This window comes from Delphinapterus leucas, chromosome 3, assembly GCF_059928025.1.
Source record: "Delphinapterus leucas isolate spDelLeu-1000000601 "Yukka" chromosome 3, BTC_Dleu_Yukka2, whole genome shotgun sequence".
In the NCBI taxonomy this organism is placed as follows: Eukaryota; Metazoa; Chordata; class Mammalia; order Artiodactyla; family Monodontidae; genus Delphinapterus; species Delphinapterus leucas.
This window is the reverse complement of record NC_143131.1, coordinates 66,933,655-66,956,010: the sequence shown is the minus strand read 5'-3', so window position 1 is coordinate 66,956,010 and position 22,356 is coordinate 66,933,655. Positions and strand designations below refer to the sequence as shown.

Genomic DNA, 22,356 nt, shown 5'->3' with positions numbered 1-22,356 from the left:
CATGAAAAATGACTGAGACCCTGAGGGCCCCATGAGCTGAGAAAGTTTGGGAACATCTGGTGTAATCCCTTTACAAGTATCATCTTTTATAATCCTTACAGTAACCTAAGGAGTCAAGTGCCATTAATGTTTTTAATTTACATACATGGGAACTGAGGACTTGAGTAATAAGAGGAGACTGAGATCATAAAATGTCTAAGCAGAGGATCCAGTGTCCAAACCCAGCCCTGTGACTCTGAAGCCACACACTTAATCACTATACCACACCTAAGGCCAAATACGCAGGTAATTTTGTCCAGACAGACCTCTGGGCAAAGTGCCTGGCTACTTCCTTACAGTACTGAACCTGACCCCCAACGAAGAACAGTCAGCGTACGTTTTCCTCACATCCTGTCACTGGACATACCAGCTCAGGTTCTCAAAGCTATTTGCTGAAGTAACCAATTTGCTGAAGTTTCAGGCTTCAAGCTCCTGCAAGCTGTGTGTATGTGCTCTAGATGAAAGTCCCCTTTCCTCCATGCAGACAAAGAAAATCAGAAACTGTCTAAAGTGGCAGCTTGAGTTCATCAACTCTATCAACTTGCTCAATAAACATTACCAAGTACATAGGCCCTGTCTGAAGGAGTCTCTATGGAAATCCAAGATAAAATAGCAGAATTTGGTATCTGTTCCAAAAGAAACATGACTCATCTGTTTCTGACATGTCTTTAAAGTCTGAAATACAGTCAAGCTACTGCAAGCTAATGCAGAGTGGGATCTATGGTCTAACAGCTGAAGCAGGGGTCAGCAACCTGGGCCATGTGATTTGGAATTGGGTTTCAGCCAATCTTAGGGAGCCCTGGAGAGATGGACCCAGCTTCCTCTAGCGGTCTTGAGATAAAAGGACTCCTTGTTATTTTCCCTGTTTGAGTCCCTGCAATTACAGGTTGTAACTTACTCTAGAGGGGAACAAAATTGGTCATAACACTAAGGAACTGACCACTGATGAACAAGCACCACCCCATTTATTTCTACCATCATCATCCCTGTTTAACCATCAGCTTCTATCTCAATGCATCATGCCTGAGTCCTTCTTGGAGAGTCTTTAACTGCCAATGTGTGCAACAGCCAAGAGTACAATGCAAGTATGACGAACCTCTCTCCAAGTGAAACTGCAAATCTACTGAAAGACACAAAATTGGATGAAGCCATAGAAGGGGATTTTAGAGAAACATTCACGTATTACATAAGACATTGACAAATGAGAATCTGCTAACCTGGTAAGCAATCGAAGAAGAAAACAATCAACACGAGTTAAGGCAACACCAGCTTTCAAGAGAATGACTATCAAAATACCAAGAGGCTGTTGAGAAAATTGATGAAGGGGTCAAAAGGCTTCTTTGTCAAAATGTCTGAACTGGGCTTCCGTGGTGGTGCCGCGGTTGGGAGTCCGCCTGCCGATGCGGGGGACGCGGGTTTGTGCTCCGGTCTGGGAGGGTGCCAAGTGCCGCGGAGCGGCTGGGCCCGTGAGCCATGGCCGCTGAGCCTGCGCGTCCCGAGTCTGTGCTCCGCAACGGGAGATGCCACAACAGTGAGAGGCCCGCGTACCGCAAAAAAAAAAAAAAAAAAATGTCTGAACTAGTCATTGTGCTGCCAAAGTCAACATAAAGTGCGTCATATTTTTGTTACAAATTTAATTATATGCAAAATATTCAACACAATATACCTTTTGACCTAATAGTACATAACTGCAATTACACCTAAATTTCATTTGACATAATTAAAACTGACTGATTTTTACAACTTTAGATGAGTTTTCTTTTTTTTTAACATCTTTTAACATCTTTATTGGAATATAATTGCCTTACAATGGTGTGTTAGTTTCTGCTTTATAACAAAGTGAATCAGCTATACATATATATATATATCTCCATATCTCCTCCCTCTTGTGTCTCCCTCCCACCCTCCCTAACCCATCCCTCTAGGTGGTCACAAAGCACCGAGCTGATCTCCCTGTGCTATGCAGCTGCTTCTCACTAGCTATCTATTTTACATTTGGTAGTGTATATATGTCCACTCCAGGAATAAAGACGCAGATGTAGAGAATGGACTTGAGGCCACGGGGAGGGGGAAGGGTAACTGGGACGAAGTGAGACAGTGGCATGGACACAGATGAGTTTTCTTTAAGGTGAATCCTTAAAGAAATGAAACTTTTTTCTAACTTTCCTATGAAATTTTGGTTCTGTATGAAATGGGTTATTTTAAGCGGCATTTTCCCACCACTAATTTTCAGATATTAACAAAGACCTCTAGGTAACAGGCCATTCAATTACTTTAAGAGCCCCATCCACTAAGCCCTGTAAAAATCCCTTCCTTCTTCTCTCTGAAGCTGTGATGACTACTGTCATCTCTACTTTCCAGAGAAACAGAACCAATAGGATGTATATATACAGAGAAAGATTTACTTTAAAGAATTGGCTCATGCAATTGTAGAGGCTTAGCGAGTCTAAAATCTGATGGAGAAGGCTGGCAGGCTGGAGACTTAGGAAAGAGTTGCAGTTTGAGTCCAAAATCAGTCTGCTATAGAAAAGGAATAGCAGAATGTGCAGATGAAATCTGTGGACAAACTGCTGGAGAATTTCCTCTTGCTCAGGGGAGAGGTCAGTCAGTCTTTTGTTCTATTCAGGTATCTAACTGGGTGGATGAGGCCCACCCACATTGTGGAGGGCAACCTGCTTTACTCAAATCCCACTGACTTAAATGCAAATCTCATCCAAAGACATCCTCATAGAAACATCCAGAATAATGTCTGATCAAATATCTGGGCACCGTGACCCAGAGATATTGACACATAAAATTAACTATCATAGCTGCTATAGACTAGAAGAGACAAACCAAATTGATAGCCCTAAATAGATTCTGGAAATCCCAGAGAAGGGCCTTCAAAGAAGTTCTGAGAACCAGATCCAGGCATAGTGCCCTCCCCAAGATGATGCTTCCTGGCAAACACATGGTTGTATGTGAGGGAATGAGATATGGTTAACATCAGGAGATAGGCTGTTAGAAGAGTGCACAGCAGTAGACAGCCGGTGCATCACACCACTTGAGCACTTCAAAGGCCTCCTGATCCACCCTTCCTCTCCTTCCTGCCTGGGATTTCTGACATCCCAAGGTGGGCTACCCAAGAAAACCTTACTGAAAACTCATGCATGTGCACATCAGAAGTGACAGAAAATTAATGCCCCTGGGGCAGGCCTTTGGAGAATGGGCTCCTAGACATGTTTTGTAAGGGTCCCTAGAAGCGAGAGCCACCTGCAGCAGTGTCCAACTTCGTTAAAAATGTTCTTCTTTGTTGTTTCACTCGTCCTTCCCTGCACCCCTGCTCCCTAGGATGGCATTCCCAAGTAAATCCCCTGCCCTAAAATTCTTAATCCCTGGCTCTGTTCTTGTATGTAAATCAAAAAGTGAAAATCTTTCCTCTGAATTTGTAAGGAAGGATTTAAATTAAGCATTATAGTCTATTGATTACCAAACACCAGGCTGAACATTATTTTATCCCATGCCACAAAAAACTCTAATTCAGCAAGGAATACAAGGAGAAGCTGGTGGAACTGGAATATGAACGAGTTCAAACGTCCATGAAAAATAGATACATTTCGTTTTATAAGTCTCTCTCAGTTCTCCTAGCCTGAATAGCTGATTTAACAGTCTCCATTTAATTGCTAATGTTTAGACTGCTACATTCTTTCCATTATTTCTAAACTACATTGGCTCTTCTGGCTTTTTATCTGGCCAGATAGCTCCCTGATTTAAGAGATTTCTTGCAACCCAATGATGCTCCTAACTAATTGGTTGCTGTAAGTCATATCAGAAACAGCTTATTTTTTATCTCTACAAATCCCCTAAAAGATATAATTATGATTATTTATTAAGGACTCAGAAAAATAGATATTTTTTTCTTTTTCTTTTTTTTTTTTTGCGGTATGCGGGCTTCTCACTGTTGTGGCCTCTCCCGTTGCAGAGCACAGGCTCCAGACGCGCAGGCCCAGCCGCCATGGCTCACTGGCCCAGCCGCTTCGCGGCATGTGGGATCTTCCCAGACCGGGGCACGAACCCGTGTCCCCTGCATCGGCAGGCGGACTCTCAACCACTGTGCCACCATGGAAGCCCAGAAAAACAGATTTTAAAACACATTTTAAAGGCTACGAAGATAAAGAATAGTCTAAAATAGAAAAACTAGTGAGATTCTCAATCTCACAATCTGAAAGGTTGTGAAATTCATTCATTCAATATCATGTCAGTCACTATGCAAGCAAATAGGCCAGGATCCCCTCAGGAACCAAGGAAAACGTTGAGGGGCCTTCCCTTCTAATGTGATTGTTTTTGAACTACCAAGCATAAAACCCAATTGACTAACCACAAAGGACAGGAGGTGGCCCAACCAGACCATCACTTGAGCCAAGGAGCTAGTTCAGAGGTGGGCATCTCCTCAGGGTTTTCAGTTTGAAGATAAAAGAGAAGAGGCCTTGACTTTTGTTTCACAGAGTTAGAAGAGCATGAGGGGGAACTGGTAGTGGTCTTCCTCTCTGCCACTTGAAGAAAATCTATATGCAGTGAGACAACATGAACCTGAACAGAGTCAAGCAGAGATGAGAGATGGACAGAGGAAGAAAGTTGTCAGTTTTAACCATCTGCACCTTTCATGCGTGAGGCCATTCCACTTAATTCATTTCAGTAATATGAGTTTAAAATGTCATTTTATACTTATGCTAAAATTGGCTTTTTGTTGCTGTCAATTGGAAGAGTCCTCACAGTGTCCTATGAGAAAGGCCAATTGTGAGGAATGTCTTTTCTCTACTCCTATTTTCTGTGAGGGGGTGTTTTTCCTAAATACTCCTGGCCGCTCTCTGTGCATTTACTTCATCTCAGAGAAGGTAGATCAACTCATCTGGTCTGTAAATTTGAGAAGAGTAAACAGGTCACGCTCAGCTCAGCTACTTTCTTTTGTCTTCTTGGAGGCCAGCTGCCTGCTGTGAGGGGGAATTCTCCTCCTAGCCTCTCTGCTGCAAGTTTTACCTGAGTAGATTCTCTATGGGTGAGGCCTGCCTGATCCAGGCCTGCCATGACTTGCAGGAGACTGGGGTAAAATATTCTTAATTCTAGAGATTGGTAACAGTAGGCCCATTTTCCAACAATAATAATAGCTAATACTTACATACTTCTTACCATGTACCAGGCACTTTTTTCTTCCCTCAGCGCTTTCTTAAGTATTTAATCCTCACAGCAACCTTTTATGGCAGGTATACTCTTATTATCCCCATTTTACGTTTAAGAATATGAGACATAGATAGTGGAAGCAACTTTCCCTAGGTGATACCTTCAGGAAGTGGCAGGCCTGGGATTCAAATGCAGCCCATATGATCTGAAGTCCATGATCTAACCACTATTCTTTGTATCATGTGTTGGCCATACTCTTACCTTTATCTGCCTTCCTCTTTTGTCTTAATTCTGTTTGTTCAAAGGATATTCTTTATAGGGTCCCCTTAAAACTCCCAACACTGATTTAATCACAGGTTTGAGATGATTTCTCCATTGAAGATATATACCTAAAGAGCTATGCCCAGTATTGAAGTTAAGTGAATACTGGTTAGTGTCAAATGAATGCAGAACATATTTACAGTATAGTAAACCTACATTAGCCCAGAAAACTCAACTTCACAGGCCACAAATTCTTTTCTCTTGATCAACAAGTAAGTCAACCCTGCAATTTTCCTGTAGTGGGCTTTAAAAGCTTCACTACTGATTTCTATGATGCCTATCATAAAGTTTCAAATACTTCAACATAAGCAGTGTGATATTACACATGTATCAGTCAGTTGAGCTTCATTCTGAAGTAGTCAGTTGCTCTAATGGAAGAGGAACAGTCCAGGAGTGGTCAGTTAGAAAAACACGAAAAGGCCTAACTTCAGAGGCAGCTATCACAAGAGCTTCATCAGCTAATCTAAGCTCCCTCAACACCTCAGGAGTTGATAATTAACATAGCAAATGTCAAAAACAAATATCACCTGGTTGAAAAAGTGGCCTATTTTCTAGCATAATGAATATTAGAAATGGGCTTTCCTTGGTGAAAGCAAAGTCATTCAAGATATATCAATTGGCTAAAACAGTTTAAAACAGGATATAAGAATCGTGCACTAGCCTACGGCCTCTACCTTTAGGGATGGACCCTGGTGCTTGATCTCTAAACAGTCTTACATCCAAACATTTTCTTAGGGCGATTTCTGGCTGACTGATGGCAGTGCTAAGAATGCTGTCTCTGGAATGCTGTTGTAGCCACTGCGCTGTGTGGTTTTGGTCAGGGCACTTAAAAGAACATGGACCTGGAAATTTATCAAGCCTTTAGAAAAGGTTTATAAAATGGTTTGTGTCACCTTGTTAATGAACGTTGACTTAATAAATATCTGTTATGTGTGACAAAACCTAGTTGGAGTCTTGCTTTGACTATAACCTGGTAGCAAACTTTTAGAGGCATAGCTAACCTGCACCCATTGCTGGCTACCATCATCTACCAAAAAGAACTTAAGAATTGTGTATAATTAAATTGAGTTAGGTCAGCTGTAATACAGATAATAGAAGAAAATAGGCATTTTCTTCAGTCCTCAAATGAATCTAATTTGTAAAGTAGCTGTAAATCCCTGAAAGGACCAACAATAATATGAAGTGGTTATGGTGCATTTTCCTCCCTCACCTGAGAAAGATGCATGACCCACTCTATAGGCTTGCCTTCCCTCAGAGACTTTACTGAACACCTGTTGAAGATAACAGTCCTAAAATGTGATCTTTTGCCAAGGCCAGAACCTAAAACATCCTGAAATATCATGAAGAGTTCCAATAAGGGAAGCACTGATAAGATCTCTAATTCAAAACTGTGTTCAAATGGGATCCTTGTAGATCTGTGACAATATATACTCCACTAGTGACATCTTCATGCTTCGTTCAGTGACAAATACCAGGAGAGAATGCACAAGAGAATTCTGAAAGTATACTTAGATGGACCATCGGTCATTACTTTATCTGCTACACTGTGAGGCAAAAGCAGAGTCCTAACATTCCTAAGCAACTTCTTTGTTCTCTCTCTCTTTTTTTTTTAAGGCCGAGCCCTGTGACTTGCTGGATCTTAGCTCCCCCACCGACGATCCCAGGGATCAAACCCAGGCCCCTGGTAGCGGGAGCACAGAATCCCAGCCATTGGACCGCCAAGGAATTCCACTAGGTAACTTCTTTAAACTAACAATGTGTGATAGGCAAATAATGACCCCTCCAAAGATGTCCATGACCTAGTCCCCAGAACCTGTGAACATGTTAGGTTACAAGGCAAAGGATAATTAAGTTTGTTAGTCCAGTGACCTTGCAATGGGGAAAGTATCCTGGACTATCCAGGTGGATCCAATGTAATCCCAAGAGTTGTAAGTAGAAGAGGGAGGCAGAAAAGGGAGAGCAAGACATATGGAATGTGAGAAGAATTCAGCCAGATTTTGCTGGCTTAGAAGATGGAGCAAGGGATAATGAGCCAAGGAACACAGGCAGAGTCTCTAGAAGCTGGAAAAGAGTTAGAAATGGATTCTTGCCTAGAACCTCTTTAAGGAACACAGACTCACTTTGACTTTAGCCCTGTGAGACGTATTTCAGAGTTTTGACCTCATGAACTATAAGAGAGTACATTTATGTTGTCCTAAGCCACTAAGTTTGTGGCTTAACTTGTTTTGTCAGCAGTGGAAAACTAATACACAGGGTGAAAAGAAATAAGGAAATATGACCACCCACTTCCAATAGCCATTTTCTGCACTGTTATGTGACCACCATAATGGCATCACCCAGGCTCCCTTGCCTTCTGGCTTCTGGGATTTCAGGCAGTAAGTGGAGAGAGAGGTGTCAGGTTAGGATATTTCTTCCCCGACACTTTCTACTTCAGTGCCATGATCCTTGCGGCAGCTCTACCCTACTAGACCACAGCTCCTATAGGCAGCTCTCAACCACAGTAATGCTCACTAGGCTCTGCTTATACTGCTTCCTCTCTGTGCCCCTTCACCTAGTAAATTTTACCTCTTAACAATAACGGAAGCAGGCGAGGTCATTTGAAGGGCCAGTGATGAATCTGTAGGTGATGTAAAATTCTGAACTCCTGCCCTACTTCTATCATAACATAAGGTCCTCTCTCAAAAGAAAAATTAAGCCTTTCCTGGAAAATGCTACAACCTTACATCAATTTGGGACAATCCCCAGCTGTCTGGTTAGCCTTAGGGCACAGCAACGGGTAATATTAAATCTCTTCTCTTGTTTCTGTCTTTTAAAAAATTAGCTTAACCCTCCCACTAGTAAAACTTCACATGCTACAGAAATAAAAATAAGAAGGATTATGCCTTCTTTATTGCTGCAGAATGCCAGGGGAGGTTTTATTTAAGAGCAACTAATGTAAACGTGAGAATTATTATCAAAGAAAGCCCTACTGCTTTAAAATTCTTCTTTTAAGTATTTTCTAGCTGTTCTGAAAACTTTTAAGTTTTCTTTTTTGCAAAAAATGCGATGTTTCGGTTACTTAAACTTCACTACATAAATGTTCACAGTGGAACTACTAGAAAAGGGCACTCTGTATTTTATTAAACCAATTAAAGAATTTATGGAGAGAAGAAATCAAGTTAACTACCATAGGAAAGGAAAAGGAAAACAAAGTCTTTTGTACTTGAGCCAAATCCCGCATAGTTTCACAGGTGCCCCACTAACGTGATGTCATTTTGACTGGGGCAACCTCCTTCCCACAAAGACAAATGAAAGAGCTCCTTTTCAAATAACCCTTGCACCTCAAACAGATGGTCACATCTAAAATAAACCTCCAGACAGCACTTCAGAAAGTATTTTCTAAAGGAGCGTTCTTTTAGGGCTGCCAAAGAGGAAAAAACTGATGCCGTATGTGCTGACTGCTCTACTGAAGAAAAATGGAGAATACAGTTTTTCTGCTCTGATTAGAATGAAAGGCATGGTCACTGACTAGTAGTTTTGTCTTTAAGAAGATGCCTTTACTTGGAGTTCAGGTCTTTTGAGGATGAGCCACCCCCCTACCCCAACTCACTCCACGGCACCTCACCATCCTCACCTCACACTTGCACCCCGCCCCATTCTCCTCGCTTGGCCCTTGAAATAAACCTTTCTCTACACACAAAAAAATAGGCTTTCGGGGCACCATCTTCCATTAACTATCTCCAAAACTATTCATGGGGGGGGCACCTTCAAGATGGCAGAGGAGTAAGACGTGGAGATCACCTTCCTCCCCACACATACATCAGAAACACATGTACATGTGGAACAACTCCTACAGAACACCTACTGAATGCTGGCAGAAGACCTCAGGCCTCCCAAAAGGCAAGAAACTCCCCATGTACCTGCGTAGGGCAAAAGAAAAAAGAGAAAACAGAGACAAAAGAATAGGGATGGGACCTGCACCAGTGGGAGGGAGCAGTGAAGGAGGAAGTGTTTCCACACAGTAGGAAGCCCCTTCACGGGTGGAGACTGCGGGTGGCGGAGGGGGGAGCTTCGGAGCCGCGGAGGAGAGCACAGCGACGGGTGCGGAGGGCAAAGCGGAGAGATTCCCACACAGAGGAACGGTGCCGACTGGCACTCACCAGCCCGAGAGGCTTGTCTGCTCACCCGCCGGGGCAGGCAAGGCTGGGAGCTGAGTCTCGGGCTTCAGAGGTCGGATCCCAGGGAGAGGACTGGGGTTGGCTGCGTGAACACAGCCTGAAGGGGGCTAGTGCATCACCGCTAGCTGTGAGGGAGTCTGGGAAAAAGTCTGGACCTGCCGAATAGGCAAGAGACTGTTGTTTCGGGGTGCGCAAGGAGAAGGGGTTCAGAGCACCGCCTAAACGAGCTCCAGAGACAGGTGGGAGCCGTGGTTATTAGCATGGACCCCAGAGACGGACATGAGATGCTAAGGCTGCTGCTGCCGCCACCAAGAAGCCTGTGTGCAAGCACAGGTCACTATCCAGACCTCCCCTCCCGGGAGCCTGTGCAGCCCGCCACTGCCAGGGTCCCATGATCCAGGGACAACTTCCCAGGGAGAACACACAGTGCGCCTCAGGCTGTTGTAATGTCACCCGGCCTCTGCCGCTGCAGCATCGTCCTGCATGCCGTACCCCTCCCTCCCTCCAGCCTGAGTGAGCCAGAGCCACCTAATCAACTGCTACTTTAACTCCGTCCTGTCTGAGCAAAGAACAGATGCCCTCAGGTGACCTACATGCAGAGGTGGGGCCAAATCCAAAGCTGAACCCCAGGAGCTGTGCAAACAAAGAAGAGAAAGGGAAATCTCTCCCAGCAGCCTCACGAGCAGCGGCTTAAATCTCCACAGTCAACTTGATGTACCTGCATCTGTGGAGTACCTGAATAGACAACGAATCATCCCAAAATTGAGGCGGTGGACTTTAGGAGCAACTGTAGAATTGGGATTTGCTTTCTGCATCTAATTTGTTTCTGGTTTTATGTTTAACTTAGTTTAGTATTTACAGCTTATTATCATTGGTAGGTTTGTTTATTGATTTGGCTGCACTCTTCCTTTTTTTATTATATATATATATATATATATATTCTTTTTCTCTTTTTGTGAGTGAGTATGTGTATGCTTCTTTGTCTGATTTGGTCTGTATAACTTTACTTTTGCCATTTGTCCTAGGGTTCTTACTGTCCATTTTGTTTTTGTTTTTTTTAGTATAGATTTTAGGGCTTGTTATCATTGGTGGATTTGTTTTTCGGTTTGCTTGCTCTCTTCTTTGTTTCTCTCTTTTTATTACTTTTTTATTTTTCTATTTTTAATAATTTTTTTCTATTTAAATAAAATAAAGTTATTACTTTATTTTTTCTTTCTTTTTCTCCCTTTTCTTCTGAGCCGTGTGGCTGAACAGGGTCTTGGTGCTCTGGCTAGGTGTCAGGCCTGAGCCTCTGAGGTGGGAGAGCCGAGTTCAGGACATTGATCCACCAGAGACCTCCTGGCCCCATGTAATATCAAACGGTGAAAGCTCTCCCAGAGATCTCCATCTCAACACTAAGACCCAGCTCCACTCAATGACCAGCAAGCTACAGTGCTGGACACCCTATGCCAAACAACTAGCAAGACAGGAACACAAACCCATCCATTAGCAGACAGGCTGCCTAAAATCATAAGTTCACAGACACCCCAAAACACAATACTGGACGTGGTCCTGCCCAGCAGAGCAGCCTGCAAAACGGAGACCCCAAACATAGTAAGTTAAGCAAAATGAGAGGACAGAGAAACACACAGCAGATGAAGGAGCAAGGTAAAACCCCACCAGACCAAACAAATGAAGAGGAAAGAGGCAGAATACCTGAAAAAGAATTCAGAGTAATGACAGTAAAGATGATCCAAAATCTTGGAAATAGAATGGACAAAATACAAGAAACGTTTAACAACGACCTAGAGGAACTAAAGAGCAAACAAACAATGATGAACAACCCAATAAAAGAAATTAAAAATTCTCTAGAAGGAATCAATAGCAGAATAACTGAGGCAGAAGAACGGATAAGTAACCCAGAAGATAAAATAATGGAAATAACTACCGTAGAGCAGAATAACATAAAAAGAATGAAAAGAATTGGGGACATTCTCAGAGACCTCTGGGACAACATTAAATGCAACAACATTCGAATTATAGGGGTCCCAGAAGAAAAAGAGAATAAAAAGGGACTAAGAAAATATTTGAAGAGATTATTGTTGAAAACTTCCCTAATATGGGTAAGGAAATAATAAATCAAGTCCAGGAAGCGCAGAGAGTCCCATACAGGATAAATCCAAGGAGAAACATGCCAAGACACATATTAATCAAACTATCAAAAATTAAACAAAAAGAAAAAATATTAAATACAGTCAGGGAAAAGCAACAAATAACATACAAGGGAATCCCCATATGATTAACAGCTGATCTTTCAGCAGAAACTCTGCTAGTCAGAAGGGAGTGGCAGGGCATATTTAAACTGATGAAAGGGAAAAATCTACAACCAAGATTACTCTACCCAGTAAGGATCTCATTCAGATTCAACAGAGAAATTAAAACTTTTACAGACAAGCAAGAGCTAAGAGAATTCAGCAACACCAAACCAGCTATACAACAAATTCTAAAGGAACTTCTCTAGGCAAGAAAAACAAGAGAAGGAAAAGACTTACAATATCAAACCCAAAACAATTAAGAAAATGGTAATAGGAACATACATATCAATAACTACCTTAAATATAAATGGATTAAATGCTCCAACCAAAAGACATAGACTGGCTGAATGGATACAAAAACAAGTACATGTATTGTCTACAAGAGACTCACTTCAGACCTAGGGATACATACAGAATGAAAGTGAAGGGATGGAAAAAGAAATTCCATGTAAATGAAAATCAAAAGAAAGCTGGAGTAGCAATTCTCATATCAGACAAAATAGACTTTAAAATAAAGACTATTACTACAGACAAAGAAGGACACTACATAATGATCAATGGACCGATCCAAGAAAAAGATATAACAATGGTAAATATTTATGCACCCAATATAGAAGCACCTCAATACATAAGCCAAATGCTAACAGCCATAAAAGGGGAAATTAACAGTAACACAATCATAGTAGGGGACTTTAACACCCCACTTTCACCAATGGACACATCATCCAAAATGAAAACAAATAAGGAAACACAAGCTTTAAATGATACATTAAGCAAGATGGACTTAACTGATACTTATAGGACATTCATTCCAAAATCTGCAGATTACACTTTCTTCTCAAGTGCTCATGGAACATTCCCCAGGATAGATCATATCTTGGGTCACAAATGAAGCCTTGGTAAATTTAAGAAAATTGAAATCCTATCAAGTATCTTTTCGGATCACAACACTATGAGACTAGATATCAATTACAGGAAAAAATCTGTAAAAAATACAGACCCATGGAGGCTAAATAATACACTACTAAATAACCAAGAGATCACTGAAGAAATCAAAGAGGAAATCCAAAAATACCTAGAAACAACTGACAATGAAAACACGACGACCCAAAACCTATGGGATGCAGCAAAAACAGTTCTAAGACGGAAGTTTGTAGCAACACAACCCTACCTCAGGAAACAAGAAACATCTCAAATAAACAACCTAACTTTACACCTAAAGCAATTAGAGAAAGAAGAACAAAAAAACACCAAAGTTAGCAGAAGGAAAGATACCATAAAAATCAGATTAGAAAGAAATGAAAAAGAAATGAAGGAAACAATAGCAAAGATCAATGAAACTAAAAGCTGGCTCTTTGAGAAGATAAAAAAAATTGACAAACCATTAGCCAGATTCATCAAGAAAAAAAGGGAGAAGACTCAAATCAATAGAATTAGAAATGAAAAAGGAGAAGTAACAACTGACACTGCAGAAATACAAAGGATCATGAGAGATTACTTACAAGCAACTCTATGCCAATAAAATGGAAAACCTGGAAGAAATGGACAAATTCTTAGAAAAGCAAAACCTTCCGAGACTGAACCAGGAAGAAATAGAAAATTAAACAGACCAAACACAAGCACTGAAGTTGAGACTGTGATTAAAAATCTTCCAACAAACAAAAGCTCAGGACCAGATGGCTTCACAGGCGAATTTTATCAAACATTTAGAGAAGAGCTAATACCTATGCTTCTCAAGCTCTTCCAAAATACAGCAGAGGGAGGAACACTCCCAAACTCATTCTATGAGGCCACCATCACCCTGATACCAAAACCAGACAAAGACGTCACAAAGAAAGAAACTATAGGCCAATATCACTGATGAACGCAGATGCAAAAATCCTCAACAAAATACTAGCAAACAGAATCCAACAGCACATTAAAGGGATCATACACCATGATCAACTCGGGTTTATCCCAGGAATGCAAGGATTCTTCAATATATGGAAATCAATCAATGTGATAAACCATATTAACAAATTGAAGGAGAAAAACCATGTGATCATCTCAGTAGATGTAGAAAAAGCTTTTGACAAAATTCAACACCCATTTATGAGAAAAACCCTCCAGAAAATTGACATAGAGGGAACTTATCTCAACATAATAAAGGCCATATATGACAAACCCACAGCCAACATTGTTCTCATCCTTCTCAGTGAAACCATTTCCACTAAGATCAGGACCAAGACAAGTTTGCCCACTCTCACCACTATTACTCAACATAGTTTTGGAAGTTTTAGCCACAGCAATCAGAGAAGAAAAAGAAATAAAAGGAATCCAAATTGGAAAAGAAGAAGTAAAACTGTCACTGTTTGCAGATGACATGATACTATACATAGAGAATCCTAAAGATGCTACCAGAAACTACTAGAGCTAATCAATGAATTTGGTAAAGTTGCAGGATACAAAATTAATGCACAGAAATCTCTTGCATTCCTATGCATTAATGATGAAAAATCTGAAAGAGAAATTAAGGAAACACTCCCATTTACCATTGCAACAAAAATAATAAAAGACCTAGGAATAAACCTACCTAAGGAGACAAAAGACCTGTATGCTGAAAACTATAGGACACTGATGAAAGAAATTAAAGATTATACAAACAGATGGAGAGATATACCATGTTCTTGGATTGGAGGAATCAACATTGTGAAAATGACTATACTGCCCAAAGCAATTTACAGATCCAATGCAATCCCTATCAAATTACCAATGGCATTTTTCACAAAACTAGAACAAAAAATTTCACAATTTGTATGGAAATACAAAAGACCCCAAATAGCCAAAGCAATCTTGAGAACGAAAAACGGAGCTGGAGGAGTCAGGCTCCTGGACTTCAGACTATACTACAAAGCTACAGTAATCAAGACAGTATGGTACTGGCACAAAAACAGAAATATAGATCAATGGAACAGGATAGAAAGCCCAGAGATAAACCCACACACATATGGTCACCTTATTATTGATAAAGGAGGCAAGAATATACAATGGAGAATAGACAGCCTCTTCCATAAGTGGTGCTGGGAAAACTGGACAGCTACATGTAAAAGAATGAAATTAGAACATTCCCTAACACCATACACAAACATAAACTCAAAATAGATTAAAGACCTAAATGTAAGGCCAGACACTATAAAACTCTTAGAGGAAAACATAGGCAGAACATTCCATGACATAAATCACAGCAAGATCCTTTTTGCCCCACCTCCTAGAGAAATGGAAATAAAACCAAAAATAAACAGATGGGACCTAATGAAACTTAAAAGCTTTTGCACAGCAAAGGAAACCATAAACAAGACAAAAAGACAGCCCTCAACATGGGAGAAAATACTTGCAAATGAAGCAACTGACAAAGGATTAATCTCCAAAATATAGAAGCAGCTCATGCTGCTCAATATCAAAAAAAACAAACAACCCAATCCCAAAATGGGCAGAAGACCTAAATAGATATTTCTCCAAAGAAGATATACAGATTGCCAAGAAACACATGAAAGGATGCTCAACATCACTAATCATTAGAGAAATGCAAGTCAAAAGTACAATGAGGTATCACCGCACACTGGTCAGAATGGCCATCATTAAAAAGTCTACAAACAATAAATGCTGGAAAGGGTGTGGAGAAAAGGGAACCCTCTTGCACTGTTGGTGGGAATGTGAATTGATACAGCCACTATGGAGAGCAGTATGGAGGTTCCTTAAAAAACTAAAAATAGAACTACCATATGACCCAGCAATCCCACTACTGGGCATATACCCTGAGTAAACCATAATTCAAAAAGAGTCATGTACCACAATGTTCATTGCAGCTCTACTTATAATAGTCAGGACATGGAAGCAACCTAAGTGTCCATCGGCAGATGAATGGATAAAGAAGATGTGGCACATATATACAATGGAATATTACTCAGCCATAAAAAGAAACGAAATTGAGTTATTTGTAGTGAGGTGGATGGACCTAGGGACTGTCATACAGAGTGAAGTTAGAAAGAGAAAAACAAATACCATATGCTAACACATATATATGGAATCTACGAAAAAAATGGTTTTGAAGAACCTAGGGGCAGGACAGGAATAAAGACGCAGATGTAGAGAATGGACTTGAGGACATGGGGGGGGCAGGGTAAGCTGGGACAAAATGAGAGAGTGGCATACACTACCAAATGTAGAATAGATAGCTAGTGGGAAGCATCCACATAGCACAGGGTGATCAGCTCGGTGCTTTGTGTCCACCTAGAGGGGTGGGATAGGGAGGGTGGGAAGGAGATGTAAGAGGGAGGACATATGGGGATATATGTATATGTATAGCTGATTCACTTTGTTATACAGCAGAAACTAACACACCATTTTAAAGCAATTATACTCCAATAAAGATGTTAAAAAAAAGAAAACTCTCCATGGGTCATGATTGTGTAGCTATTTCTCTAACCTTGCTACTCATTAGAACACTTGGGTCCACAAAATTTTTAACCACCACCCTGCCTCTTGTTTCAAGGTCCTACCGTAGCAGATCTGCTTTGGCTGGGCACCTAACCCATTTTGGAGCTCTACTACTGTCATGGCTGGGTGGCGTTTTCTCTGCTCTTCCGCTTTAAGCACTGCTTTATAGGCTACCGAGGAGAGCATCTGTTTCACACTTAGCTTTTTTTTTTTACATCTTTATTGGAGTATAATTGCTTTACAATGGTGTGCCAGCTTCTGCTTTATAACAAAGTGAATCAGCTATACACATACATATGTTCCCATATCTCCTCCCTCTTGTGTCTCCCTCCCTCCCACCCTCCCTATCCCACCTATCCAGGTGGTCACAAAGCACCGAGCTGATCTCCCTATGCTATGCGGCTGCTTCCCACTAGCTATCCATTCTACGTTTGGTAGTGTATATATGTCCATGCCACTCTCTCACTTTGTCCCAGCTCACACTTAGCTTTTAATTGCCAATTAAATGTTCTCAGCTTTTTGTTATTTTCTTTCACAGCATCAGTTGAGGGTTCCATTTTCCTTATAGTTACTATTTTCCCACATTTCTCAAATGCTGGAAACATCTCTTGAACTGATGCATTTTCTTCCAGTGGTATACCATTCCAATTTACCTCTAGGGGAAGTTCTAACAATTGCACTGTTTGCCATCATATTCCAGGGGCTATTTGTGCTTCAACAGCCATCAGTTTTGGAGTCTCCAGGACCAGCTGAAATAGCCTCAAAATCACATCCTCACATTTCTCTCTTGGGCCACTCTGGTACCATCTGCCACAGGTTGGGTTTCCCAAGAAGCCAATTCTGAAGCAGAAATTAGCACTTAGGAGGTTTATTAGGGAGTACTCTGGCATTCAACACCTGTGGAAGGGAAGGGATGAAAGCAGGATTGGCCAGAGAGAGAAGTGAAGATGTAATGTTGTCTCAGTGGAATGTCTCAGTTGACCATGTGAGGAATTCTGAAGATGAATTGACCCTTCAGAGTGTCCCACGTTGGTCTATCAGTCATCTGTTTTGATATGCCCCAGGAAGAGGGTGTAAACTTGGTTGAGGAGTCTCCAATCTCTCTAGGAGACTGACAGCTGAGGGCTATATTCAGGTGACACTCCCAGTAGCTGATCTGATAAATCCTTTAATCCTGAAGAGAGCTGTGGAGAGCAAATCACAGTCCTCCTCGTGATTTAAAACTTTTATCATTATGTAAGGACTCCGTAATTCTAGTAATGCTTTTCCCTTAAATTTAAGTCTGGATGTGAATAAAAGCACGTAAGCTTTCAAAGACCTGTTTAGTAGATTTTATGTCACTTTTATTATTGAGTCACTTTCTGAAATAGAACTTTTGTAATGTTCAAACTTGATTTTTATAGCAGTTGAAAAAAAAACCAGCTTCAAAGGCAACTGAGAAAGGATATAGGAATGAGGAGGAAGGGAGAAAACTGCATTTCACTTCCTTTTAAAGAATATTATTGTTAAAGAAAAATAATAAAGATGAGAGACCAAAGTCAGGCTCTGAGGGGAAGTTCTGCCAAGCAGAGTCGGATGCAGCCCAGGCAGAGCTGGGCCCCTGCAAGGCAGTTGGAGTAGGGGAAGTAGGACTTTCAAAGCCAAAAGACCATCATTTCTCTCCCACATTAGAAAAGCAAGGCCTATGAGAGTTGTTGATTGGCTGGAGCCACCTGAGCTTGCAGTTTGGACAGCTCTGAGCTGGCTGGCAGTGGCATGTGGGGACTATGTCTCCGATTAAGGATTCCAGCTGCCTCACACTTATCTGAATGACTTAAGTGAGTTGCTTGATGTCCTAAGTACAATGGGTATAATCATCATTACCTCTCCAGGGTGAGCAGAGGAATAAATGAATAGTGTATGTCAAGCAAATGCCAAATATTTACTAAAATTTGTTCTCTTCTTTAAACTCCCTAGCTTTGCATATTTTTTTGTTTTCTGACCCTATCTTCCTTTCTAATTCATCTCTTTCCACTTTTCTGCATCAACACTCTTTGCCAAATTATGTTACCTACACACAACCCTTACACATGCCTTTAGTTTTCCCACCCCGAAGCTTTGGTGCATGACTTTTAAAAAGTAGCATCTATTTATGTGCTGGTACTGTGTTACACTGATATATTAGCTTGTTTAATCTTAACAAATAATGTATTATGACAGATTAGGGAACTGATGTTTCAAAAGGTTGAGAAACTTTAAATGCATTGTCATCCATCACTCTGAGGGTGGTACTCATTTTTCCCATTTACAGATAAAATATCTTAAAGAGTTTAAAAAAGTGATGAGTGGTGGTTTCAAACAATTTAGTCAGCTTGCTTCAATAATGACAGAACAACTGTCTCTTAATATCCTAGGAGAAAAAGAAAGTAGAAGATATGGCAATAGTTTATAAATAAAACAGACAAGACAGTTTTGAAGACAAAGAACTTGAGGGTCTTATAATAAAGACAAAGAAATGAGGGTTTTATCTGACAAAAGACCAAGACAGTATAAAGTTATAGTCATTTGGATGATGTGGTATTGGCATAGAAGTAGGAAATGAGCCAATGGAACAGAATACAGAGCCCAGAAAATGGACCCATTCATCTAGAGGAATGGATTATATGGTTGATATATATCTGAATCATTGGGAGAAGGGATATATCCTACAATAAGTGGTGTCAGGGGGAAAATAAAATTACACCCCTACTTCATTCTACAAGAAAAATACAGAAATAAATTTCAAGTGGATCAAAGATCTAAATGTGAAAAACTGTAAAAATATGTGGAAGAAAACGTAGAATATCTTTTTGACCTGAGAGTAGAAAATGATTTAATGCCAAAAAGCACAAATAATTTAGGGGAAAAAAGCGATAAATATGTTCACATTTGTATGCAAGTCTGCAAAATTACCCACTTACAATAAAATATCAAGTACAACTTTTCACCTATCAAAATCTTTGGAGTTAGATTCTTATAGTGGTTTGTGGGAGTTTTCATAAATCACTTAAACATTATAAAATTTTCATATTCAATTCTTTTAAATCCATCATACTTTGTGATAGGTATATTAGGAGCCCATCAAAATTTCCTTTCAAATGAAAGAAGATAAAAGACAAATACTAAGATGATCCTTTGATGACTTAGGACCTGCATACTTTTCTTTTTTCTGTGAAGAGAATGTGTGAAAAGGAATTTATTTCCAAAAGAGACCATCTCTTTATGACAATCTGAACTCACAGAAGTAGCTGGCAGCCAAAGAATCAGCTCAACACCAAACCTAAGGCTGGAAAAATAAGTGGTCTTCCTAAATCTCTAGATCTTGTAATGGCTCAGTTGACCATGTGAGGAATTCTGAAGATGAATTGACCCTTCAGAGTGTCCCATGTTGGTCTATCAGTCATCTGTTTTGATCTTTTTTTTTTAAATTGAAGTATATAGTTGCTTTACAGTATTGTGTTGGTTTCAGGTGTACAGCATAGTGATTCAGTATTCTTGCAGATGATATTCCATTATAGGTTATTACGAGATGACTGGTATAGTTCCCTGTGCTATACAATAAGTCCTTGTTGCTTACCTATTTTATATACAGTAGTTTGCATCTGTTAATACCATACCCGTAATTTGTCCCTCCCTTCTTCCCTCTCCCCTTTGGTAACCACAAGTAAGTTTCTATGCCTGTGAGTCTGTTTCTGTTTTGTATTAAAAATTTTGGATTTTTTAGATTCCACATATAAGTGATATCATATAGTATTTGCCTTTGTCTTATTTCACTAATCATAATATTCTCTAGGTCCATGTTGCTGCAAATGGTAGTATTTCATTCATTTTATGGCTGAATAATATTCCATTGTATATGTGTACCACATCTTCTTAAGCCAATCGTCTATTGATGGGCACTTGAGTTGCTTCCATGTCTTGGCTATTGTAAATAGTGCTGCTATGAACATTGGGGTGCATGTATCTTTTTGAATTATCATTTCCATTTTCTTCAAATATATACCCCAGAGTGAAATTGCTGGATCATATGGTAATTCTATTTTTATTTTTTTAAGGAACCTCCACACTGTTTTTCGTAGTGGCTGCACCAATTTACATTCCCACCAACAGTGTACAAGGGTTCCCTTTTCTCCACATTCTTGCCAACATTTGTTATCTGTGGTCTTTTTGATGACAGCCTTCTAACAGGTGTGAGATGTACCTCACTGTGGTTTTGATTTGCATTTCTCTAATGATTAGCGATGCTGAGCATCATTTCATGTGCCTGTTAGCCATCTGTATGTCTTCTTTAGAAAAATTTCTACTCAAACCTGCCCTTTTTTTGCTTGTATTGTTTGGGGTTTTGATATTGAGTTGTATGAGCTGTTTGTATACTTTGGGTATTAACCCCTTGTCCGTTGCATCATTTGCAAATATTTTCTCCCATTCCATAGGTTGTCTTTTCATGTTGTTGATGGTTTCATCTGCTGTGCAAAGGCTTTTAAGTTTAATTAGGTCCCATTTGTTTATTTTTGCTTTTATTTTCTTTGCCTTGGGGGACTGATCTAAGAACATATTGCTACAATTTATGTCAAAGAGTGTTTTGCTTATGTTCTCTTCTAGGAGTTTTATGGCTTCATGTCTTACTTTTAGGTCTTTAAACCATTTTGAGTTTATTTTTGTATATGGTGTGAGGGAATGTTCTAATTTATTTGTTTTACATTTGGCTGTCCAGTTTACCCAGTACCACTTGTTGAAGAGACTGTCTTTTCTCCCTTGTATATTCTTGTCTCCTTTGTCATAGATTTAAAAAAAAATTTTATTGGAGGATAGCTGCCTTACAATTGTGCTAGTTTACACTGTACAGCAAAGTGAATCAGCTATATGTATACATATGTCCCCTCTTTTTTGGATTTCCTTCTCATTTAGGTCACCACAGAGTACTAAGTAGAGTTTCCTGTGCTATACAGTAGGTTTTCATTAGTTATGTACTTTATACATAGTATCAATAGTGTGTATATGTCAATCCCAATCTCCCAATTCATCCCACCCCCCTTTCCCCTTGGTATCCATGCGTTTGTTGTCTACATCTGTGTCTCTATTTCTGCTTTGTAAATAAGATCATCTATACCAACTTTTTCAGATTCCACATATATGCATTAATATGCAATATTTGTTTTTCTCTTTCTGACTTACTTCACTCTGTATGACAGTCTCTAGGTCCATCCACGTCTCTACAAATGACCCAATTTTGTTCCTTTTTATGGCTGAGTAATATTCCATTGTATATATGTAACCACATCTTCTTTATCCACTCCTCTGTTGATGGGCATTTAGGTTGCTTCCATGACCTAGTTATTGTAAATAGTGCTGCAATGAACATTGGGGTGCATGTGTCTTTTTTGAATTATGGTTTTCTCAGGGTATATGCCCAGTAGTGGGATTGCTGGGTCATATGGTAGTTCTATTTTTAGTTTTTTAAGGAACCTCCATACTGTTCTCCATAGTGGCTGTATCAATTTACATTCTCACCAAAATGTACGAGGGTTCCCTTTTCTCCACACCCTCTCCAGCATTTGTTGTTTGTAGATTTTGTGATAATGGCCATTCTGATTAGTATGAGGTGATACCTCATTGTAGTTTTTATTTGCATTTCTGTAATAATTAGTGATGTTGAACATCTTTTCATGTGTTTGTTGGCCATCTGTATGTCTTCTTTGGAGAAATGTCTGTTCAGGTCTTGTGCCCATTTTTTAACTGGGTTGTTTGGTTTTTTGATATTGAGCTTCATGAGCTATTTGTATATTTTGGACATTAAACTTTTGTCAGTTGCTTCGTTTGCAAATATTTTCTACCATTCTGAGGGTTGCCTTTTCGTCTTATTTATGGTTTCCTTTGCTGTGCAAAAGCTTTTA

At 40.0% G+C, this 22,356-nt stretch overlaps 1 protein-coding gene across 1 annotated transcript in view; it reads right to left on the bottom strand.

Moving 5' to 3' along the window:
• LOC111184682 (uncharacterized) overlaps positions 1-22,356 on the bottom strand; it is a 334,205-nt gene that overhangs the window by 100,264 nt on the left and 211,585 nt on the right. The window contains 1 exon segment of the mRNA XM_089909095.1: positions 1-22,356. This exon segment is cut by the window's left edge and continues 100,264 nt beyond it; it is cut by the window's right edge and continues 59,042 nt beyond it. The gene's annotated coding sequence lies outside the window, so the exon portion shown is untranslated.